The following is an 18416-nucleotide window of genomic DNA, read 5'->3' on the forward strand; positions in this document are numbered from 1 at the left end:
ATTTTGGAGGCAAGGTAGAAAGTAATGCCGCAAAGGAAAACAGAAGGTTCAGAAGAAAGAACTGGTTTCGGATGAAAATAACTGGTTTGGGCCTGATAAGTCAGAGGCGCCTGCAGGGCATCCACACGTGTGCCAAGGGCCAGCCACGTCACACCCCAAGTGCGGCAGACGCCTTCTGACGTCCCTGCCTCCGCACACACGGTTTCCTCCAGCTCCCTTGTGTGCCTGACAGGCCCCTCTCTCTGAAACCCACCAACAAACTGTGAAGTTTTCCCCAACCTCCCCCACCCCGCACAGTAGAATAAGGCCCCTCCAGGCCTATAAAAAGATTCATCACCCTGGCATTTGGAAGTCTCTAGCCCAATGGACTGCGAGCTCTTCAGGGGCAAGAACTCAGTCTCTACCATCATGCACCCCAGGGCCCTAGCACAAGACGGGAGGCACACTCAGGGGACGAGAGGCTCTGCCAAGTGGGTGAACTGAACGTATGAACGCACGTAGGCACAAATGAGCCAATCACCCGGAGCAGCCACCCAGCAGCCCGGTGACCTGTCTCCCCGGGTGGTCCCCTAATGGACAGTTGGAAATAAGCACGGAGCTCGCTCAGGTGGCCGCACGGCCATCACTGAAAGCAGTCAGGTGCCGGGGTGACCACGGTCTACGTGAGCCTCGCAGGGACAGCAGCCACCATCCCGGACTCGCGTTCTTCGGCCTCGGCGGTCTACTGGCTGCTCCTGGGAGGAAACGTAAGGCTTGGAGCTCAACATCGACCGTGCAAAGACTTCTCCCCCGCAAGTGGCCCCGCTGCTTCTCTGCACGGCCTCGGGACCTTCCTTGCTGCATATGACACACTCCCTGCACAGTGCAGACCAGACCTAAGTGAGCCTGCACGGAACAGGCTCACAGGCGGTGAGTTACCAGAACACTTCCGCTTTCCAGCTCAACAGATACTAGGTCATCAGACCACTGTGCCCTGTGCTATGTTTTCTTCGTGTGTCAGTTCATAGTGAAAAGAACCATAAAGAGGTCACTTTGTCGTCCCCGAGCTGCCCTGTGCCTCATTTATCTTGCTGTACTAGCCCTACCAGTACTGAACACAAAGACAGAATTCCAAGTTGGGAAGGTCAACGTTTTATTAGCCTATTAATTACACCAACAACGTCTTGTCAAATAGGCAAAATCATTCTCCCCTGATCCCCCTTAAGGACTCCACTGTGGAACAGTCCTGGTGGGAAACAAGACTGAGTAGGAAATTCACTGCACTGGCTTCATGGGGGGGTAAAAAACAAAAAAGAAAATTTTAGTCCCTTACTATTATGACGGCTGTAATATGTGTGCCATTGGCACACATTTCATATTCAGGATACTTTCCGTGAGACTCTTTAAGTTAACCAAAAATAGAACGATATGCTTCACGAGTCCACATACAGAGTCACTTCTTTTGATTCACTGATGACAGAATCTAATGAGAAAAAAATTGAGGCCAGATTCCCAGGGCTAGAGGAGACATTAAATAAGCACCCAGTCTGTCACCTGGTGCCCACGCAGAATGCAAGATGCAAATGCACTTAGACCAGCCTGGTGACACAGGACTACAGTGCCTTCAAAGGCAACTTCTGTGGAAAGGGGACCACTGCAACTCGTTTATTCATTCAAATCCACGGTCCATGTTTTCCATGATTATTTCCCCTCATATTGTGTCTCTCACACACACACACACACACACACTCTCTCTCTCTCTCTCTCTCTCTCTCTCTCTTTCTCTTTCCTCTTTACCTGGCTCTAGGACCTATGATCTAGCTGGGATACTGGAAAAAGGTTTCCCAAGATGACCACTCAGAGCTGTCCTGGAGAGAAGCCCCGGAAAGAGACGGAAGTGAGGAAGGCCCATGCCGGCAGCACAAAGTCTCAGAGGCTTCTGGGCCAAAAGCGGCCCCAGGGGCCATCCTCAACCCCTCCTCGGTCTGCAGCAAAGCCAGCACCATACCTGTTTCACATCTTTAAATTCTCACGTATACCAGAGTCCACACTAATGTGAGCGGGAGCCAGGAGCAAGGAGGAATGCCAGTTACCTACTGACTAGGGCAATGGTATGTAAATTATATATTTACAGATACATGTATTTACATACACAGTTACGAATATACACACATATATATTAAGAAGGCCAATTACATATGAAGAAAAGGAAACAATGTACCGAAAATATGACAGCAAAGGTAAAATGCTAACTGGGGAGCCAAGGGAACTAAATTATGGGAGAAGCGAACCAAGCCACTCCCTGCTCACCCTTTCTTTAACCCCTGGGTGAGGTCACCTGGCTCTGCCACTGAAAGCAGCAGCTTCTCAAGGATAATGACAAAAGCGCCTGCCAGAACAGGAGGGAAACACAGCGCCAAACCTCCGCGTAAAAACACTGCTCACGTGTCCTACTCACTCTTAGGGTTTATAAATTAAAATAGGCATAAAGTTACTGACCACAATTCCAAATACGAGTAAAGTATTTATAAAATGCCTGTTTCTGGGGGCACCTGGGTGGCTCAGGGGGTGAAGCGTCTGACTCTTGATTTCGGCTCAGATCACGATCTCAAGGTTCGTGGGTTCGAGCCCCACGTCAGGCTCCATGCTGCTGGTGTGGAGCCTGCTTGGGATTCTGTCTCCTTGTCTCTCTGCTCCTCCCCTGCTCTCTCTCTCTCTAAAAATAAACGTTTTTTAAAAATTTTTTAATAAAAAAGAAAAAAAGAAGAAAACGCCTATTTCCCTGTAGCATATTTGTTTCAGAAATTCTTGAAGGCATATACTCTTAAATACTTCAAAAAATACAGATAAGTACTATTCTGTGAGCCTCTACAAGGGATTGGAGGTGGCTTTGGACAGTGGGAGCATATCAGGGTCTAAGAACAGTTAGTTACCTACTGCTCTCGGTAGGTCTCTATTTGCATCTAATTCGCATACCTGAATTTCAGGATTCAAATCCCATTTTTAGGAGAGACTGTTTTAATTGATTCTGGAAAGTTGTGAGTGAATTCCACTGTTATATATTAAATTGTTACCCTTTTTTTTTTTTTTAAATGATAACCTTTTGTTTTAAAGTTTGCCACATTCCAAAACGTAGGCTGTAACTCCCTCAGAGGGACCAAGATGTCCCCAGGCTTGAGGTTTGTTTTTTGTTTTTTTTCCCCCCACATCCTCAAGAATCCTCTTTCAAAGAACCAAGTACTTTTGTCTGTTTCTTGTATTCTTGTGAACTTATTAAGTTTGGATCTCTGGGGGCACCTGGGTGGCTCAGTCGTTGGAGGCGTCTGACTCTTGGTTTCAGCTCAGGTCATGATCTCACAGTTCCTGAGTTCGAGCCCTGCATCAGGCTCGTGCTGACAGCAGGGAGCCTGCTTGGGATTCTCTCTCCCTCTCCCTGCCCCTCCCTCCCTCCCTCCCTCTCTCAAAGTAAATAAATAAACTTTTAGAAGTTTGGATTTCTCAGCTAGCAGGTGATCATATGAGGTATACTTATAACACTTATAACAGGCCTGGTTTAGGGGCGAAGCAAGAACTCTATACCATAGAGAACTCTAGTTTTAAGAAGAAATCGCTCTCAGAGACAGAAATGTCAGCTCGCTTTGGGCTTCAGGTAATTCACTATAGACCTGTACCAGGTGGTGCTGGCTTTGGGAAATTGCTGCAAAAAAGCTGAATACTTGAAAATGAGACAAATGAAAACGGCCTCATCAGAAGAGAAAAGCCATTCTTGACCAAGTCCTATTAATCGTGAGATAATGTGTGGAGAAAGCAGGGAGAAGAGAGGCCAGTGGCCCACAAGCTACCAACAACAAGCTGTGTGACCTTGGCCAAGTCAACAAGGCGTGTCGCATTGCCTCTGGCTTCATTCCTTTGCTTTAAAAAAAAAAAAAAAAAAAAAAAAGAAGGGCCTGACTATACTGCCCGCAAGAGCCACTGCAACCCAAAATATCATGTTCCCATCTCTTTATGCCACCAAATGAATAGCAGAATTATGTGGCGGGACGAAACAGAGGACTAATGATGTATAAAAAGCGGGGGGGGAGGGGAGGCTTATTTTTATTACGGGCATCAATCTCAGACCTGCAAGACATGTTTCAGTCTGAAGTTATGACACCTCTCTGTTACTTTCCATAAACACAGCATTCAAAGTTCATCTAGAATTCAGTAAGATATCTTAGTGTGAAGAAGGAAAAGAGTTTGGAGCTACCCAGAATTACAACAGCAAGGGCAAAACCTGTGGACCTCATTAAGGTCTGAGGGAAATAGTATATATTTGGGAGATTTCTAAAAACAGGAAAGCACATTGGGGCGCCTGGGTGGCTCAGTCGGTTAAGCGTCCGACTCCGGCTCAGGTCATGATCTTGCAATTTGTGGGTTCGAGCCCCACATCGGGTTCTGTGCTGACAGCTCGGAGCCTGGAGCCTGCTTCTGACTCTGTGCCTCCCTCTCTCTCTGCTCCTCCCCCACTCATGCTCTGTCTCTCTCTCTGTCTCAAAAATAAATAAAAATATTAAAACAAAAAAAACCCAAAAAACAGGAAAGCATAACCCTGAAAGTGTCTGAAATACGCAAATCGTACAAGGTGACGGCCTAACAAGAAAATATGCTTCTCTGTGTGGCACAGGCTGAGCCAGCAGGGCACTTTCTGGAGAACAGAAAGGACCCGGACGCTGCCTTTCTAATGTTCACGGCGACAGGTAATCCAAAAAGTATATTCACTTTGCGATCGATCACTCAAGCGCCGGGAGCTTAAAAGCCCTTCTAACCAGAAGCACTTTGAGTACTGCATACACAATAAGGAGGAAGCCACAATTTTTTAATTCCAGAACACGACTTCCAAGATAGGAAACAACGCAATACGCACACGAGGCTGCTCGGTTATGGAAACAATGGAGCTTTTTGCCCTCCGCTATCCGCTAAAAATAAAAACACAGGGGCTAGTGACGGCAGTCAGGAGGGGCCGAGCGCACAGGGTCCGGCTGCGGGGAGGAATAAGAAAGAACTTGACGGAGGAGGGCGGGGGGGCCCTTGGAGCGAGCCACAGGCTAATTGTGGGAGTCTGGGGCAGGCGGCCGTGAAACAATTAGTGTCAACCGAAGCGAATTCGGTCGCCTCTTCTCACAAGTCCCATTTTCATGTCTGCAGGTTAGATTTGGCTGCGAAGAAAAGAAACGGCAGCACGCAAAGACAGAATGTGCCCGACGGCAGGAGAAGGAACCAACCCCTGCCAGCAGTTAACTCAAGGAACTCATTTAGCTACCCGGTAAGAAAAAAAAATACAGCTGGGAGTGTGTAAGCTGGTCTAAGCCAGGCCCTAGTTTCCCGTTTATTCCATCTATTTGGGAATGAAGCATGCATGTGTGCTCTAAAACCAGAGTCAAGATGATAAAGCCCAACCTTTCATTTGTCTCGGCCAAAAATCTATTCACCAAGCAAGAAATCAAACATTTACTCCGACATTTTCGCAAAGCATTTCGGAGAGAACACTCCACGCTAGTTCGGTTCCTGTTGAACCGGGTGAACGTTTCCATCGAGAAGCTCTAAGACGAGGTGTGTTTAAAAGGTGAGATTTCCGTTAAACCCAAGCACCCAGGGGAAAAAAAAAATCAATGACAACTCTGCTCTTACAAAGGTCTCCCCTCAAGGAAATACACGCCTCAGATGGCACACTCACGTTTTTCTGTCAGACGCCAGCTTCGACTGCCTCCCTCTGCAGCTCAGCCTCTCTCCGTACCTGCCTCCTCCCGGCCCTGCTGGTGTGTCTGACCTCCGGCTCCCCGCCGAATTCTCCCGGCGCATTTCATCATTTCCTGTTGGCTGCCGACTCCTGGCAGCGGGATAAGGTCGGGCCTCCACGCTGCAGGCACCCTCCGGGCACCAGGTCCGCAGACCTCCGCTCCGGGCCCGCTGGGACCCTCACGGAAGCGCTTTCTTTTCAGAAAGCGGCCCAACAGGGGCGCCTGGGTGGCGCAGTCGGTTAAGCGTCCGACTTCAGCCAGGTCACGATCTAGCGGTCTGTGAGTTCGAGCCCCGCGTCAGGCTCTGGGCTGATGGCTCGGAGCCTGGAGCCTGTTTCCGATTCTGTGTCTCCCTCTCTCTCTGCCCCTCCCCCATTCATGCTCTGTCTCTCTCTGTCCCAAAAATAAATTTAAAAAAAACGTTGAAAAAATAAAAAATAAAAAAAAAAGAAAGCGGCCCAACAGAAATCTCAGTACTCGAGAGAAAGTCAGAGGAGATCTGAGGACAAAAGGCATAGGACCCTCCCCAAATCAACCTGTCCATCGACTGACTGACACTGCACACGACAGCCTTAGGATCTGTTGCGGTTGGGATCCTTCCAGGTAGGAGCAGAGAGACCTGCGCTGGAGCTAAGGGGCCGGGAGTCACGGGAGATCATGGGACAGGGACTTACTTGCAGGGGATGATCTTACATGGTCCCTACACGTAAAACTCAACTTCTCTTTGGGACTCCATAGAGCGAGGCGAAAGCGGCTCAACAGCTGGAGACCCCGGCCTCTCAGCAGCACAGGCGGCCTCCGGAGGCCCTCAAATGCGCGAGTGGGAGCCGCCAGAATAAAAACTAAACGCAGAAAACACCCTTCCTCCTGGAGCTTGACAGAGAATTAAAAGTGAAGGAAAAAGAATAACGTAACTTTAGGGGAAGGGGCAGGGGTCCTAACTCATTTTCAAATATACGTGCCGATGAGAATACATACTGCAGAGTTCCCCTGAGTTAAAGGAAAGAGCCGACACAAACATTCTACGCTGCTTGAAGCCAGGGCAGAACAGGGAGGGACTAAGCAGGAAAGGGTTGCCACGAGCACTTCTGAGCAGGGCTCTGTCTCCTGAGCTGTCTGTGTGCTCCGTTTGTGAAAACTCACTGGTATGCAAACGTGTAATGTGTGCACTTGTATGTATATATTATGTCTCAATGAAAAGTGTTTTTAAAACGTATGCAACAATACTAAAAAATACAAACACTAGGGGCGCCTGGGTGGCTCAGTCGGTTGAGCGCCGACTTCGGCTCAGGTCACGATCTCGCGGTCCGTGAGTTCGAGCCCTGCATCGGGCCCCTGTGCTGACAGCTCAGAGCCCGGAGCCTGTTTCAATTCTGTGTCTCCCTCTCTCTGACCCTCCCCCATTCATGCTCTGTCTCTCTCTGTCTCAAAAATAAATAAACGTTAAAAAAAAAAAAATTTTTTTCAAACACTACAAAAAAGAACAGATGTTGAAACTAATGTGTAAAAACACAAGAAACAAATGTTTTAAGATCTCAGTTTCCCCAGAGTACCCTCCCAGAAGATACAATGTGCACCCCTCCCCCAACCCCCATGGCAAGCTAGATGCTACGTTTAAGTGGCGGTGGCCAGAACTGGATCCTTCCCTCCTTGCAACATGGGCCTCTAGTCTGACCTTACAACACGAAAGAGAATAGGTTAAGAATATCTTTCCAGAGGGGCGCCTGGGTGGCGCAGTCGGTTAAGCGTCCGACTTCAGCCAGGTCACGATCTCGCGGTCCGTGAGTTCGAGCCCCGCGTCAGGCTCTGTGCTGACGGCTCGGAGCCTGGAGCCTGTTTCCGATTCTGTGTCTCCCTCTCTCTCTGCCCCTCCCCCGTTCATGCTCTGTCTCTCTCTGTCCCAAAAATAAATAAAAAAACGTTGAAAAAAAAAAAAAATTAAAAAAAAAAAAAAAAAAAAAAAAAAAAGAATATCTTTCCAGAATCTTGTGTTTAGAAATGCTTTAGTGGAAAAACACCAATAAAGCAATGACCATGCCAACGCAAGGCTCAATTACTTGACATGTGATAATAATTCACACTACTTGGAAAATTATCATGTCACCCTCTGGCCCCCGAAAGAAAATCCCCACAGAAGTCAGCCCAACGCAGACTTCGCTGTACCCCACAGTCCGCTCGGTTCCCCCGCACCCTTACAGAGGGACACATGCTAGAGCTCTAGGCCAGCCGCACGGGGCCTCCGGCGTCCTCTGGCCTGCAGGGAGGTGCCTATTTCATACCGGGGATTGCTGGGGGGGGGGGGGGGGGGGTTAATGGCCCTCAAGGTCATTTTGTCCAGTGATGGACACTAAGGCTGGAGAAGGCTAAATAATGTTTCTAGAGACTACTTCGGTGTACCTGACCATGACACGCAGACAGGCTTTCTACAACTAACGGCCTGGCATTTACCTTCCAAAGCATTTTAACTAAATTTAAGCAGCACAAAGTATGGTCACAAAAGTCCTTTTCTGGGGGTATTTTCTTCCACTAAGAAAGAATAAACACCTGAGTTCTGGTAGAGCCAGCTGATCGTCTACCTTTCCTCTTCATCGGTTGGCATGACAGAAAACCCCGCCCCAGAGGCCCACTTAGGGCTCTTGGTTACGGGACAGGACAATCGTGGCGAGATAGATTTATTCATTTTGTTTTTCTAAGACCCTCATTCTCTTTACTTTTTTTGTAATCCAACAAACACAAGCTGCTTGGTGAACATTTATACAATGCTTACTTTATGGTTAATCATGAAAATAATCCCATCAGGGCACTGTTGCCTCTCCCATTTCCCAGATGAGATAACTGAGGTCCAGAAATATTCTATTACCTGCCCTGTGTCCCAAAGCTGGCGCATGGGGGTAGCTAAGATCTGAATCAGCTTCCTGAATCCAGCTGTTAACCACTCCCCCCACCCCGCTGCCTCGCCACTGTGGCCTCCCTCGATAAACCAGAACTGAATCTTGGATACAGCTGCTGTGTAATAAAAATCTGATCTGAAGTGAATTAAGAATGCAGAGAGCAGGGGTGCCTGGGTGGCTCAGTCGGCTAAGCCTCCGACTCTTCATTTCGGCTCAGGTCCTGGTCTCACGGTTTGTAGGTTTGAGCCCCACGTCAGGCTCTGGGCCGACGACGCAGAGCCTGCTTGGGATCCTCTCTCTCCCTCTCTCTCTGCCCCTCCCCCACTTGTGCTTTTTCTCTTTCTCTCTCTCTCTCTCTCAAAATAAATAACCTTAAAAGAAAAATGCAGATGGCAGTGGGACTATGAAATAAAGAGCCCAGCTTTCCTTCCAGCGTGGCTGGGGCATTCTTCCCCGCTCCCCACAACCTCAGCCACACCTCACCAGTGCGTTCCCAGTTCCCAGCGAGACAAGCTGTCCTGCCCCTCTGGCAGAGGACAAGACTGTCTCAGGCAGCTCTCCCGCCCTAAGGCAGTCCTGGGACAGAAACACTGCTCCAGGGAAACCCACCTGCTAACCTCTGGCACCTGGTGCCTAAACTGGTATTTCCAGTTCCAATCTGGTTTCTGTCACCGGACTTGAAACCATCGGGCATTCATTCAACAAACATTAGTGGCAGGCACAGTGCTTAAGGCCTCGGGGGCCCCATGGTTGTGAAAGTCAAGGTCCCTGCCCGGGACTGCTCAGTGTCGGGGCAGGACACACGTGTAAATAAATCAACACGGCACGGGCTGATGACTGCGAGAACCAGCATGCACCAGGGGCGGAGGGAACACTGCGAGGGCGGCAGCGACCCAGGGTGGGAAGCGGGGTCGGGGAGGGCTCCACGAAGAAAGGGACAGGGGAGGGTTCTCCAAGAGCTTGTCATCAGCCTACTCAAACCACGTAGATAAGGCAGGAAAAGAAATTCAGAGACCCAGGCCAGCAAGTCAGCTAAACGCTACCAGAGCCTCCATGACCTCCGTCCTCAGCCAATGGCTAAGTCCTGGCCCTGCAGTTCACCAGCCCAGCGTAAGCACCAGACGTCGGGACGACACCAGGCAGGCTGCCTCCTCTCTCTGACACCTTTGTTATATGATCGGTGCGGGGCGGAAACGGCTGCCTTTACTGAGCTCTTGTAAAAGACGCCGTAAGATAGGTACCGCTAGCCCCGTTTTACAGAAGGGAAACCACCAGAGAAGTTAGGCAACCTGCCCAGCACCACCCAGCAAATCATGGCAGAGTAGGATTCAGAGTCAGGTCTACTGGATACTTTCAAAGCCCACGGTCTCTCCGCCGGGCTCAGGCCTCCCACGGAGCCAGCCTCGTGAGGGACAGGAGGACATGTGGCAACAGGTCATGTCACATGGGGGCGAGAACGGGACTTCCACTATGTGATTTTTTCCCCCATTCTGCTACCGGTGTGCCCTTGCTCTAATGCCACACCTTTTCCAAAACAGCTTTACTGAGATGTAATTCACATACCATATAATTCAGCCATTCACAATTTACAGTAGATCTAATTCAATGGTTTTTAGTGCATGTAGAGAGTTGGGCAACCAACGTCCCAATTTCAGGACATTGTTACCACCTCAAAAAGCAACCCCGTGCACTTTAGCTGCCACCTCCTTCTCCCTCCCGTCTTCCCCGCCCCTTCTCCAGCCCTAAGCAACTACTGCCTCTCGCAAGGTGACCCTTAAAGAGGTTATGGACACACGGTAATCAGGATGTTAATAAAACCGTGCAGACTGCAGCTCTGTGCTTCAGTCTTCCCTCCTGGGCTAAACAGAGCTCCCAGACGAGCCAGGACAGGGCCAGGGAAACGCCGGACAGCTCAGAGGCAGGTGCTGGGGGGAGGGGTGGAGGTACCTGGCGGCCCCATGCTAGCTGGGCTCCGCGGTTCTCGTTCTCGTATCCCTGAACTTAGCGAGCGCTCAACGCAGAGCCTGGTGGTTTGGCACCTGCCGGGATGGCGGAAGTCATGCAGAAGCTCTAGAAGACCCCTCTGGTCACAAGGCCCCACACCGGCAGCAATGCCCATCTCCCCATCTCCGGAAAGGCAAACCAGGATCGTATCCACTACCACAGGCTGGCGCCAACCAGATCGGAGTCATATTGAGAAGCCAACTCTTCAAGATTCTCAACTGGTGACGGCCGGGGTGAGAAGGTGCCTCCTGTGCTCTTCCTCAGGAAGAGCCTTCCTCAGTGCGGAGGGGAGCTGGGACAAGGGGATCCACAGACCAACCAGGCACGCACTTCCGCGGGGCCCTGATTTCTCTATCACACTTCTCCATACGGGAGGCGGAAACTCAGCTGCGTGAGGGGCAGGAAACTCCTCCTCGACACTTAAAAGGAATGAGCTTCCGACAGGTGCAAACGGGTGAATCACAGAAACTTGGTGGTGAGCAAAAGAGGGCGGGCGCGAAAGGGTGCCTGCTGTGTGTCTCCACTGACACGAAGCTCTAAACCAGGCCAAACAAACCCACCGGGACGGGATCAGTGTGTGCCTGGGGCTGGGGCTGGGGCCGGGGCTGGGGCTGGGGCCGGGCCGGGTCGGGCCGGGCCGGGCGGGGGGGCAGAGTGCACAGGGCACAAGGGAAGTTCTGAAGCGATGGAAACGTTCTCTGTCTTGCTTGGGGCTGTGGCGACACAGGCGTATCCATTAGTCAAAGCCCCTAAATGGGTCCATTCGGTTGTATGGACATTAATATCTCAATGAGGAGAAAAGGGGAGGGGAGCAGGCAGGGAGGAGGGACTGTGGGGGAGAAGGCAAGAGAGACAGGAAAAGAAGAAAAGCCCTGTGCGGAACCTGAACATCGGAAGTGTCCCCACTCTGCAGGGCCAGTGCAGCAAAGCTGCTTTCGCCAAGGACCACACGGCAAGGTGCCTCTGAGCTCCAGGCGGTGTCAGCGTGCGTGTATTGCACTGGGTCTCAGTTCTTAGAACAGCTGGTCCCCTAACAGGCACAAACGATCCCGATGAACCTGAGTGCCCTACCCCCCTCACCAGGTGAACTCGGCTCTCCCTTAGCACTGCAGTAAAGAGCGCGAGAACGTCTAGTCAGCGGATTAGAAAGGGCAGCTCTCGGTGACAGGTTTCGATGGCTGTTTGACAGTCGGAAAGCAAGTAAAATCTAATGCGATAATTACAATTATTAGCTTTTCTTTCTCCTCAGATGATAAGTAAATCTGAAATTCTAGAATTTAAATGGGTTCTAGAAAGCAGTCCGATAGGTTATTTGGTGTTGGTTGGTGGAGAGAGTAGTGGCCGTGTTCAAATCCTACTTGTTAGCCTTTCATATTTCTATGGAATAAGACATAAATAGAGCCGTCTTTGCCTTTACTTTTCCCACATATGTATATAAAAAGGAACAATCCAAGCCAAATTTCTAACATTCTCGATCAAAGAAGAAGGTGCCAGAACAAGCTGAACTAAGTACCAGTTCTATCTTTGGAAAAAAAAAAAAAAAAAAAAACCTTTAAAACCCTTTATATAAGCTTCTTTGCTTCCCTGGCACTTGCCCAAAGCTAAAGAAAAAAATGAGCCAGACTAATTAAAGCAGAAAGCCCAATTGAGAAAAACTTCAAAGCACCAATGTGATATGAAAAATGTTAATTTCTTTTCTTACACATTTGATAACGTGCCATCGCGAGAAGAAACCCCTGGGCTTCTAACACAACATGTGCGTGGTTAAGATGTCACTCTCGGTTCTGGGGCCCCCTCAGGCCCTCCTGGGTCAACACGCTGAAGATGGAAACTGATCCCTGAAGGAAGGTCTGAACTCAAAAAGGAGTGGTGAGCAAGATTTGTGGTGAGTTTTGGGTATCTGCAGGAATAAAGTTAGAGATAACACTGTGTTCGAGTGTTACTGGCGATTTTCCTCCTCTTGTATGTGTGTGCACCCTCTTTGTGCTAGGCTCCAGAAATTACAAGCTAAATCGCTCCCCACACTTGTCCTTACGCAGCTTAGAGTTTAGGAGGGTAGGGAGACAAGCACGCAGGGGACCACCCAGTGTGACGGGTGCTACCTAACAGATGGGAAGCAGGGAGCCCCACCTAGGAGGGTGGGGGAGATGGGAAAACTCTCCGGAAGCTGGGCCACGGGTGGAGTCAGGTAAGGAAGGGGCTGAGGCTCCCTCCTCCCCCAAGAGGGGAGAGGGCACCGGACGGAAGCTCCCAACTTTACCCACCAGGGTTATTTTGTCCACCAAGGGCACTAAAACAAGAAGAAAAACCAATCACCCCCCATTATTTCATTTCAAAGGCATTTTAATAATAAAAAAGGCATCTGACACTAAAAAGCAGGTCATACAACTTCAGAATAAATCAAGAGCCTCAAGCTAAATATCTCTGGCTTTGTAAAGAATAATTACAATGTTGATACTTTGGCCCCATGGCAGTAAAAACACCATCATGAACTGGTGTTTAGAAATTCTACAAATATTAGGTAAAATTAGGGACTATTTATGACATTTTATACACATGTGCCATGATGTTTACATACAATGACTATACTTCCTGATAACCCTGCAGGGTGGGAGGCCTGTCCCCATCTTTTGAAAGAGAAAACTAGAGCTCTAGGGAGGTGGCTTGCCGATGGTCACACAGTGGTGACAGTGCACAGAGCTCTACAATTGGTTCCCTCTGCCAGCGGAGTCCTGGGTCCCACAAGCATGCGGTGACGGTGTGGGAGAGCTCTGGGAGACCTCTGAGGGCCTTATCAGAACTCAACCTGTTCTGGGGCACCTGGGTGGCTCAGTCGGTTGAGCGTCCAACTTTGGACACTGAGCCTGCTTGGGTTTCTCTTTCTCTCTCTCTCTCTCTCTGCCCCTCCCCTGCCCATTCATTCATTCTCTCTCTCTCTCTCTCTGAAAATAAATAAACTTTGAAAAAAATTAAAGAACTAAACATGTTTTATTGTTGCTTTGGAGGTGGCAAAGGAAGAATTCAGTTCTTGCCTTTTCTTTTTTTGATAATCCCAAACAACCAACTCAAACCCTTCATGAAACCAGGAGAGGTATAAATATGTAAATAAGTGAAATCACGATCCCAAGCATCCCAGAATGCTCTCATTACCTTCTCCTCCAATTAGACCAGTGCCAGCGATAAAGAAGATGGGAAAGATGGGAGAAGATCGAGAATCCCGATGTGCCAAGAAATAGGGGACATCCAAACCCTTATTCAAGAATGCTGTGCTTCAGCCCGGCCTGTAAATATACATTTAGAATTTAATGAATGAATCTAAAGCCTGCAGGCACTGTTGAGTATTGTAGAAATTCAATTTATTTATTTTTTTTTTTAGTTTATTTTTATTTATTTTGAAAGAGAGAAAGAGCAAGCAGGGGAGGGACGGGGGCGGGGGGGAGAATCCCAAGTAGGCTGCTCACTGTCAGCGCAGAGCCCAATGTGGGGCTTGAACTCACAGACGGTGAGATCATGACGCAAGCCGGTCAAGAGTTGGTCACTCAACCAACGGAGCCCCCCAGGTGCCCCTAAAAATTCAATTTAAAGACATGCTCTCTAACCCTAAAAGCTCCCATTCTCAGGTCTGAAATGGGATTATAAATAGAATACCAACGACAAACTTACAAGTGTATCTCGTTTTACAAATTTCATGTTTTCCTTCTACTTTTACCACTTAAAACTGAAGCCTACTCTAAACAATCTTAAACACGACATTCCCAGTTGTACTTCGACCTGCCAAGTGAGGACATTACAGGCTGGCCTCCATGGGCAAGGTGGAGCTGAGTGGGGCCAAGCAACAGAGAGGGGCAGTGGTGAGCAGGCGCGGGACCCTGGCAGGCTTCTAAGCTCCTCCACCTGTGACACGAAGACAGCCTCAGTCGCCACACCGGGGCCCGGGAAGATGAAGGGAGGTAATGTACACACAGGGCATTTTTACATGGTGGCCGCTGAGGTCAGCCCCATGATGCCGACCACAGCCAAAGTCGCGGAAGGATCAAAGGGGACTCTCCTAGGATAGGGTGGAAACGTAGTAGGCAAAGACGCAGGGACTCGGGTGGCAGCAGCGCCCCAGGAAATTCAGAGGGCAGGCGACCAACACAGGTCAGAAACTCAACAATGCAATCCGAATGGAGGCAAACCCACGGTGACCACGAGGAACCACGTATGGATATGGACGGGACTGCTTCAGATGGTCTTGCGAAGGAAAATAAATTGTGGGGGCTCTGCCCAGAGGCCAACCGGGCTGAGCAGCAGAGAGGGCTGAGTCCGGGACAGGTCTCAGGGGCACACGGCGAGCACCCTGGCAGGGGTCGCAGGAGAGAGCAAGCTGTTCAGCCTGACGGTGGTTGCCCCACATCCGTGCCCGGTGACCCAGCTCAAGACAGAGTATAGACGAGGAGCCCATTTCCCCCGTGAGACTGAAGTAAAGGACAGGTTACAAGGGCTCAGTTGGTTAAGCGTCCAACTCTTGATCTCAGCCCAGGTCATGATCTCACGGTTCATGAGATCGAGCCCTACATGGGGCTCCGTGCTGACAGTGAGGAACCTGCTTGGGATTCTCTCTCTCCTTCTCTCTCTGCCCCTCCCTCACTTGTCCTCTCTCTCACTCTCGCGCTCTTAAAATAAATAAGTAAACATTAAAAAAAAGAAAAAAGGACAGGTTACAAATGGCTTAAATCATATGATCCCATTTGTTTCTAAAAATCACATTTGTGTGTAGTAAACGTAATGCTCTGGAGAAGTAAACATCAAGGTACCGACAGTGATTTTCTTCTTTTGAATAATTTGTACTTGTATTTTACAAAGTACGTGCACTGATTTTACAATGAAGGAATAAACGGAGTTCCTTACAAGAGTTTAAACCCAAACGGGTGACTCCAAGGCAGTGCGTGGCAGGCCTGTGGAGGGCCCACGGCTGCACAGAGGGCACTTGGGACCACGACGCTCGGAAGCCTCTGGGCACGGCACACCCAGGGGCGAACCCCTGCCTGCAAGGCTTCCATAAAACCCCCCGTTCTGGACAAACCCTGGGGCAAAGATGCCATCAACCAAAGCCTGACAGAACCTCCAGAGGGAGGCACGTCACCCTTGCAGCTGGTCTCACTGGTTGTGCAGTCTTTCACGTGGGAAAGCCAAGGGATGGGGTTCCTGGGCATACCCCACAATTCACTCCGTAACTCCGTCTGAGATCTTATGAACCATTTCCGTACACATACTTAAGTCCTAGGAAGGGTCGAGGCTCTCCAGCCGCATCCAAAAGCAGAAGACGCTGGCCCCGGCCTCAGACCAACTATCTCATCCACAGTAGAACGCTTCTTTAAGACCTCGGCATCACCCAAATTAACTCCACGCAGAGGTGGGTCTGAGGGAGCCGTTGTGGAGGGTAAGCACATCTGAGGTTACCAGAAGAACAGAACCAAATGAAGGCCCCGTCCCCAGGGCCATCCACACACAGGCAGGGGAGACTTCTCAGGCTCTCACAGTTTGACGCCTCCCAGTGAGAACCCTGAGAAAGGGGAGTCAGCTGCCAGACAGCCCCTTCCCTAAGAGGGGACAAGGATCCCAGTGCTTCTGGCAACACACATGACCCACAGAGCTGGGTGACCACCGAACCCATACAACGAACATACGCACGCAAAGCTGTATAAAGGTCGTGACAGGGAAGACGGTCCTGTGACAGTACCTACGTACCTGGATTAGGGCTGGGGCAAATTTATTTGTTTTTAATTTTTAATCTTTATTTATCTTTGCAAGAGAGAGAGAGAGAGAGAGACAGAGTGTGAGCAGGGGAGGGACAGAGAGAGAGGGAGACACAGAATCTGAAACAGGCTCCAGGCTCTGAGCCGTCAGCACAGTGCCCGACGTGGGGCTCGAACTCATGAGCTGTGAGATCATGACCTGAACCGAAGTCGGATGCTCAACGGACTGAGCCACCCAGGTGCCCCAGGGCTGGGGGAAATTTTATAAACAGTCCAGAGCATTGACTTCCAAGGCCAAGATCTTCTTAAGATGTGGCACCAAGCATGTTTATGATGCTTCATGACAGTGTTCACTTTTACAACTCCTCACTCTGTAACTGTGTTGGTGGGTGAATGGGGGGGGGAGGAGTTGGACACGAAGAGCAAGCTGACCCAGACCCTGAGGCCCTTTGTGCTTATTCCGCCAGTGTGCCCCTTCCAAATCCACTTCCAGTTCCCTACCTGTTAGAAAGTGTCTTGAGGCTCGGCAGGGGGGCGGGGGGGGGGGGGGACTGGGATCTTTAACTGGTACCAGTATTTCTCTGCTTCACTTATCGAAACGCCAGATTCACAATGTGTAATGTTCAAAACAGTGCATATATAAGAAATAGGCCACGTCCAAATTCATTAGATTCAGATGCTCTTTCCAACAAATTAATGTGACAACAGTTAAGATTTTCTGTCTGTTCCACAAACGTATTCCAACTCATCTATGACCTCATTTTCTGCAGGATTAATTTCTGATGGTACACCAATTATTGTGCTACGTCTGTGACGTTAAGAAATACTGCCATTACATGATCATTAGCAGTACCACTGAACACTGGTTTATACACAAGCTTGTCTTCCCACGGAGGCCTTGGGGAAGAACCAAATACCTTCAAGATGAGTCCTACCAGCCCGAACGACCCTGGCAACAACCAACATCGTAACACCTACACCCTCAAAACCATGTGGGATTCATTGTATCTGTAGACTGGAAATGTTTTCCTCTTCATCTTTTACAGAAAACGTCAACCGTAGGGGAGCCTGGGTGGCTCGGTCGGTTAAGTGTCCGACTTTGGCTCAGGTCATGATCTCATGGTTCATGAGTTCGAGCCCCGTGTCAGGCTCTGGGCTGACAGCTCGGAGCCTGGAGCCTGCTTCAGATCTGTGTCTCCCTCTCTCTCTGCCCCTCCTCTACTCATACTCTGTCTCTCAAAAATGAATAAATGTTAAAAAAAAAAAAATTAAAAAAAAAAAGAAAACGTCAACCATATAAAAAGTAAAAAGACTAGAATCATGACCCCTAGTTTCAACAATTACCAATGGAGGGCTGGCCTCGTTTCACTTGTGATTGAGAAAATTGTTCAATGCTCCCAGAATCGTGGGCCCCAGATGTGTTTTCACGGGACCCGGCAGGCCCACAGCACGGGTGCTTACTCTGGGAAGAGGCACACGGCAGAGGAGAGGCCCTCACCCGAAGGGAATGGCAACTTTTTGGGGAGCCAGAGCCGCTCAAGCCATGTGTCACACTGAGGAGTAAAAATACTATCCCACAAGGTGACCCTCACCAGGGATCAATCATGCTGACGTCACTGCGCTCCCTGAAACGGTTTCAGGCAGGCGCTTCACCTCTGCCGTATTCTTCCCCACAACTCATAAGTCCCATCCAATAATGTGAAAAAAAACATGAGGTAAACCCAAAGTGAGGGACATCCCCCCAAATATCCGACCGGCACTCTTCAAAATTGTCAAGGTCGTGAAAAACAGGGAAAGGCAGAAACCATCACAGATGAAGGAGACCAGGATAAACGCGATGTGATGTCCTGGACCGGATGCTGGAACAGACAGAATCTCAGTGGAAAAAGCAGTGAAATCCAAGCACAGTCTGTAGTTTAGCTAATAACTCTGTACCAACGTGAAATTCTTGGTTTTGCCAAGTGTGCTGCGGTTACATAAGATGTTAACATTCGGGGAAACTGGGCGAAAAGCCTGTGGGAACTCTC

At 49.5% G+C, this 18416-nt stretch overlaps 1 protein-coding gene across 2 annotated transcripts in view; it reads right to left on the bottom strand.

The window, feature by feature from the left end:
* PACSIN2 (protein kinase C and casein kinase substrate in neurons 2) overlaps positions 1-18416 on the bottom strand; it is a 134598-nt gene that overhangs the window by 78164 nt on the left and 38018 nt on the right. The window contains exon 1 of one of the 2 annotated variants that reach the window (XM_060656155.3): positions 5693-5800. The exons of the other annotated variant lie outside the window; for it this stretch is intronic. The gene's annotated coding sequence lies outside the window, so the exon portion shown is untranslated. Of the gene's footprint in view, positions 1-5692; positions 5801-18416 lie in introns of those variants that run through there. 2 annotated transcript variants of the gene reach the window in all.

Source organism: Panthera onca, chromosome B4, assembly GCF_046562875.1.
Source record: "Panthera onca isolate mPanOnc1 chromosome B4, mPanOnc1 haplotype 2, whole genome shotgun sequence".
Taxonomy (NCBI): domain Eukaryota; kingdom Metazoa; phylum Chordata; class Mammalia; order Carnivora; family Felidae; genus Panthera; species Panthera onca.